Below are 5,949 nucleotides of genomic sequence, written 5' to 3'. Positions count from 1 at the left end.
CTGTCCACTAATACCTAACAAGTAGTATCAGAGCTAGTACGACGTGCTAGCTCAACCACATATGCATGATCCCTAAGGGAAATTAAATGGGTTCCACCAACCCCTTTGGCGGTGATGGCGCGTCCATTAACCGCTCTCCCGTGTTTAGTGGCGAGGGATACGCCTACTTGAAAGTCCGAATAAAGATATTCATTGAAGCCATTGACTCGGATATTTGGGAATCCATAGTCAACGGGCCTTTCGTCCCAATGCATTTAGTGGACGATGAACCGAAAGAAAAGCCTCAGAGTCTATGGATCAATGATGAATGTAAAAAGGTTCAATACAACCTACGTGCTAAAAACATCATCACATCGGGCCTGTCATATGATGAGTTCTTTCGGGTTTCGCAATGTCAAAGTGCCAAAGAAATGTGGGACACTTCACAAGTGACTCACGAAGGCACTAGCAAAGTCAAGCGTGCCACGATGAATGCCCTGACACATGAGTACGAACGTTTTCGTATGTTGCCAGGTGAATCTATCGGCGACATGCAAAAGCGACTCACACACACAATAAACCATTTAATTGCTATAGATAAATGTTTTACCAAAGGAGAATTAACTAATAAAGTTTTGCATTGTCTTAACAAGAGATGGCAACCTAAAGTAGCAGCTATCATGGAATACAAGCATCTTCACTCCATGCCTTTGGAAATATTATTTGGAAAGCTTCAAGAGCATGATATGGAGTTTGGTCGCTTGACGATGCATGAGGAATCAGACCGTAAAAAGAAAAGCATATCTCTCAAAGCAACAACGTCTCAACCTATTGAAGAGAAATAATATGTTGATTCTAATTCAGACCTTGATGATGAAACATTGAGCCTTCTCGTACGAAAATTCAGGAAATTCTTAAAGAAGGGAGGCTTTAAATGGTTTCAGAAGAAAGATGTGCGTGAGTCAACTAGAAAAGGAAAAGGTAACAAAGAGCACTTCACCTCCCATGAATGTGGTAAGCCAGGACATATGAGGTTTCAATGTCCTACTTACCTCAAGAGAGTTGATTCAGAAAAGAGCACTCCTCGGGACATCAAGTCAAAGAAAGCCTACATAGTCTGGGATGTACTAGAGGAGGGTACGACATCAAGCACCTCAAATGAAGAGGAGGCTGTCAAGCTATGCTTAATGACCAGAACAAATGAAGCTTGCGACTAGGAATCAAAGGAGGTAAACAATGAGGTATACTCTGACACCACATTTTCTTCTTTTTATGACTCACCTCCTTATGCGGACTTATATAATGCTTATGTAGAATTGCATGATGAATTAAAGAAATTAGCTAGGATTAGTTTTGATAGAAAGCGGGTAATCCTTCTAAATGAGCAGAAAATAGTTTTGATACAAAAAGAATTAGATGAGCTAAAACTTGAAAATGAAACTTTAGTTCTAATATTTTCTTGTAACACATGCAATTGATCTAATGATAATGTATGTCAATCAACTGTCTGTGAATCTTGCGAGACTTTGAAAAATGAGAATTTGAAGGTTAAAGAAAAATTCGCCAAACTCACAGAGAGTCAAAATCAATTCGACACTATCCTTAGTCAAACTAGAAATGTTGGTGACCATACTAGACTAGGATACATTTCCCATATGTGTAGGAGAAAACCATATAGGAGACATGTAACTCGGCCTAATAAGAAATTTCAAAATAAGAAGGTTCCTACATGCTTTTATTGTGGCACACATGGCCACACTTCCTACTCTTGTTACATAAGGAAATATGGTATACCAAGTGTTGTATATGTCTGGATGAAAAAGGGAGATGACTCCCTGGTTACTAACAGAAAACGACCCAATATAAATTGCATACCAGAAAAAGGCAAGTGATCTATTTTGTAGGTATGTCTACGAGCACATGGACATAATTGGTATCTTGATAGTGGATTCTCGAGACATATGACTGGAGATAGATCAAAATTCCTAGATGTATCCTTGAAAGAAAAAGGGTTTGTCACGTATGAAGTCAACAACAAAGGAAAGATACTTGGCACCAGGACAATTGGCAACTCAACCCAGGTAGTTATCAATAATGTACTACATGTTGAAGGCATGGAGCACAACCTATTGAGTATCAGCCAACTCTGTGACAAAGGTAATCGTGTATCTTTTGACTCTGGTTTTTGCATAATCCGTGACAATTTATCTAATAAGGTAAAATTTGTCGAACATTGTTTTAATAACATCTATATGGTTAACCAAGAAGATGTCACGATATTATTTTCAAAATGTTTTATTTCTAAAGAAAATGATATCTGGATTTGGCATAGGTGCATCGCTCATATTCATGTAAAAGATCTAGATAAACTATCTAAAAATAATTTGGTTGAGGGTCTACCAAAACTTGATTTCAAAACTCATGAAACTTTTGATACTTGTCAAAACTGAAAAGAAGTTAAAAATTATTTTAGTAAAAAGAATGTAATATCCACAACAAGACCTCTGGAGCTTCTCCATATGGACTTGCTTGGACCTTCTCAAATAATGAGTTTTGGTGGTAGTTTCTATGCTTTGGTAATTGTTGATGATTACTCTAGATGCACATGGACATTATTTATATCTACTACGAATGATGCATTTAAATCTTTCAAAAACCTTAACAAACAAATTCAAAATCAGTTTAATCTTAAAATTGTGTTCATTCGATTTGATCATGGTGGTGAGTTTGAAAACCATCAATTTGATGAATTTTTTAATAAACGTGGTATCATGCATCAGTTCTCGGCTCCTCGTACCCCTCAGCAAAATGGAGTTGTTGAGAGGAAGAATCGAGTTCTAGAGGAGCTTCCTAGAACCATGCTAAATGAGAGCAAGGTTCCTTAGTATTTTTGGCTTGATGCAGTGCATACTGCTTGCTATGTGATAAATCATATACTCTTAAGGCCTACTTGTTTCAAAACTCCTTATGAACTTTTGAAAGGCTGAAAACCTAATATTGCTCATTTTCATGCTTTTGGATGTAAATGCTTTATTTTAAATAATGGAAAAAGAGCGCTAGGAAAATTTGATTCAAAAGTCGATGAGGGTATATTTTTAGGGTATTCATTGCATAGTAAATCTTATCGAGTGTTTAATAAGTATTCCATGCAAGTAGATGAGTATGTACATGTTCATTTTGATGAATCTTGTCCAAAAGAGAAGAGAAAGGTATTTTCTGATGATGTTGCAGGTGCTATAGAAGAAGTATACTCTAAGGACATGGACCGGACAAAGAAGAACAAGCAGATCAAATTGACCAAGATGAGCATCAGGACATGCCAATCGCATGGAAGACTAAGAAAGATCATCCACTTGACAAAGTTATAGCTAATATCTCTACGGGAGTGGTAACCCGTAGTTCTTTACGTAATTTTTGTAACTTTGTTGCTTTTGTATCTCAAATCGAGACTAAGACCATCGATGAGGCCATTGAGGATGTGCACTGGGTATAGCAATGCAAGAATAGCTAAACTAGTTCGAGCGCAATAATGTATGGCACGTGGTCCCTAAGCCAAAATAACATCCAGTGATTCGTACAAAATGGGTCTTTCGAAATAAACTATACGAATCTGGCTAGATCAATAGAAATAAGGCACGCTTAGTGGCCAAAGGCTACAACCAGGAGGAAGGCATCTATTATGATGAGACCTACGCTTTGCATCGATTATGAATTTTAAGCTCTTTCAAATGGATGTCAAGAGCGCCTTTCTGAATGGCTACATTCAAGAGGAGGTATATGTTGATCAACCTCCCCGTCTTTGAAAATTTTAAATATCCGAACCATGTGCTCAAGAAGGCTTTATATGGCCTGAAACAAGCTCCCAGAGCTTAGTATCACAGATTGAACTCTTTCCTCTTGCAAAAAGGGTTCGTGAGGGGTATGGTTGAAATATATGGTTCGTGAGGGGTATTATTAGTTCAAATATATGTTGATGATATAATTTTCGGATCTACTAATGACATTCTTTGTAAAGAATTTTCTGAGATAATGTAGGGAGAATCTGAGATGTCAATGATGGGTGAGCTGACTTTCTTCCTTGGGCAGCAAATTAAAAAAATAGAAAGTGGCATCTTCATTCCTTAATCAAAGTATTGCAAGGAGTTACTCAAAAAGTTCGACATGGAAAAATGAAAAGATGTTTCTACACTTATGGCGTCCGCTTGCTATCTAGACAAACACGAAAAGGGAAAATCGATTGAGGTAACAAAGTGTTGAGGGATAATTGGCTCTTTATTATAAGTAACTGCAAGCTTCCCTGATATTATGTTTAGTGTTTACATGTGTGCTACATTTCAAGCATCTCCTTAATATTCAAACTATAGTGTTGTTAACCGCATCATGAGATATTTAAAAGGAACAATATATATGGGATTATGGTATCCTAGGGATACCTCATTATCCTTGGTAAGGTAATCTGATTCCGACTTTGCTGGATGTATGATGGATTGGAAGAGCACTAGTAGGACATTTCACTTGCTAGGCAGTTCCTTAGTTGCATGGCATAGTAAAAAGCAAGTCTGTGTGATAAGTGCCAAAAGTATACACTTTTCACCATCATTCTATGGCACTTATCCTATGCAAATTGTAGAAAACCAACTTAAATTAACACTTTTTAGGTGAATTTTGCATGATTAAATAAATTGGTTCTTTATTAATTCTTGTCCAAGTTTTCTTTGAGTTTTGTAGGAAATTGAATATTAAAGAATAAATTCAAAGATGGATAAGAATTCAAGCCAAAATTCAAGACAAAAGCTCAAAATGAATTGCTAAAAGTAATCAAGTTAAAGCATGGCATGCTATGTGCTTAATTTGGTTACTTAGCCTTGAAGAAAGGTAGCTTACTTCATCTTGAAGAAACCTATGTTAAGGTAGGCAAGGCAACTTGCCAAAATCAAATGCTTACCTTAACTTAAAGAAAACAGCCCAAAAGTGCCAAGCAACCAACAAAAATCAAGTAACAAACCAAAGTAAAAAAGGTTGCTTCACCATGAAGAAATCAAGCACAAAGTTGTCCAGCCAAGCCAAGCACCAAGCACCAGGCCAGGTCAGTCAGGCACCAAGCACCAGGCCGGGTTAGCCAAGCACCAGGCACCAGCCAGGTCAGCCAAGCACCAAGAACTAGGTCAGGTCAGCCAGGCACCAAGCACTAGGCCAGGTCAGCCAGCACCAATCACCAGGCCAGGTCAGCTAAGCTGCTGAAACAGGCAGCTGAGCGTCGAACCAGTCAGCTAAGCAGCTGAAACATGCAGTTGAGCGGGGAACCAGGTCAGCCAAGCTGCTGAAACAAGCAACTTAGCGGGGAAATAGGTGGGCTAAGCGGCTGGCGCACCAGAAAAGTGATTTTTTGGTCAAATCATGGAACATCTTACTTTTTCTTTGCTTAAAGGCCAAGAACATGACCTCATGGATGACATAAGGCTATGACAAGAAGGAGGAGGTGTCACCATGCATATAACATAGCCTACCATAGGGGTCAAGTAGGGGCCAAAGTGGCTCTTCATAGGGGCCAAAGGTGAGAAACTGAGCTGCCAAACAAGGCAGCTGAGCATCCAGCACCTTGGCCTATAAAAAGGCACGAAATTCTCATTTGTAAAACATTGTAAATTCATTCTAAATTCTTCCTAGTTGATTCCTCTTCTTTTCCTTTCATTTTAGGTAGTTTTTAGGCTAGTTTTAGAGTAGTTTTTCATATAATTCAAGAGGAGAAATGAGAAGGCAAATGAGATGCAAAAATCCAATTTGTAATCTTATTTGGAACCTAAAGCATCCAATCCTTGGATGATGGCTCATGCTCCTAACAATTTCATTTGTAAGTTGATTATGTATTTCTACTTCTTCTTTTATTCTAAAGTTTGAATTTTAATCATTCAAGTTGGTGCTTTGGTTAATATTATTTGTTTGAGAAGTACTTAATGCTCTTTTTAGATT

This window comes from Lupinus angustifolius, chromosome LG11, assembly GCF_001865875.1.
Source record: "Lupinus angustifolius cultivar Tanjil chromosome LG11, LupAngTanjil_v1.0, whole genome shotgun sequence".
Lineage (NCBI taxonomy): Eukaryota > Viridiplantae > Streptophyta > Magnoliopsida > Fabales > Fabaceae > Lupinus > Lupinus angustifolius.
This window is presented reverse-complemented; position numbering follows the sequence as displayed.